This window comes from Hippocampus comes, unplaced genomic scaffold (genome assembly GCF_001891065.2).
Source record: "Hippocampus comes isolate QL1 unplaced genomic scaffold, H_comes_QL1_v1.1 C16490114, whole genome shotgun sequence".
Classification (NCBI taxonomy): Eukaryota; Metazoa; Chordata; class Actinopteri; order Syngnathiformes; family Syngnathidae; genus Hippocampus; species Hippocampus comes.
The window spans coordinates 1-471 of NW_017832931.1; the positions used below are offsets into that span (position 1 = coordinate 1).

The following is a 471-nucleotide window of genomic DNA, read 5'->3' on the forward strand; positions in this document are numbered from 1 at the left end:
AAGCCGAACAGGCTCGCTATGAAGGCCTTGTCACTGAGCAAGTAAGTTACGGAATTAAAAAAAAATATATCACTAATCGCATCGGAAAGCTACAGAATTGTTCCTTTATGATGCTGAGCTGAACGCTTCTTTTGTCCTTTGCAGGGATACAACAATCTGGTCAGGGATGTGTTTGAGGATGCCGGCCTCCTAAAAAGTCAAAAAGCGGCCAGGAAGCCGCCCCGGGTCGAAGCTGAAGTGGAAACGCACGACTCTTTACAGAAATGTAATGAGGTATGGAAATGGCCAAGACAACAGGAAGCGAGACTTGGCGACATCTCCTCATCCTTTACCGCTCAGCATGGATGAGAAGAGGGGCCTTTTACCTTTTGCAGGACTTCCACAAGCAGCGAGAAGAGATCGCGAGACTGCGAGCCCTGCTCACTCATCACAATATCGCTTTCGATGCAGAACCAGGTTAGACATGCCCCC

At 48.6% G+C, this 471-nt stretch overlaps 1 long non-coding RNA gene across 1 annotated transcript; it reads left to right on the forward strand.

The window, feature by feature from the left end:
* Positions 1-464, forward strand: LOC109508690 (uncharacterized). Its single transcript, XR_002166737.1, has 3 exons — positions 1-41; positions 145-273; positions 375-464. It is a non-coding gene; the product is annotated as an uncharacterized LOC109508690 (long non-coding RNA).
* The last annotated feature ends 7 nt before the right edge of the window (positions 465-471 follow it).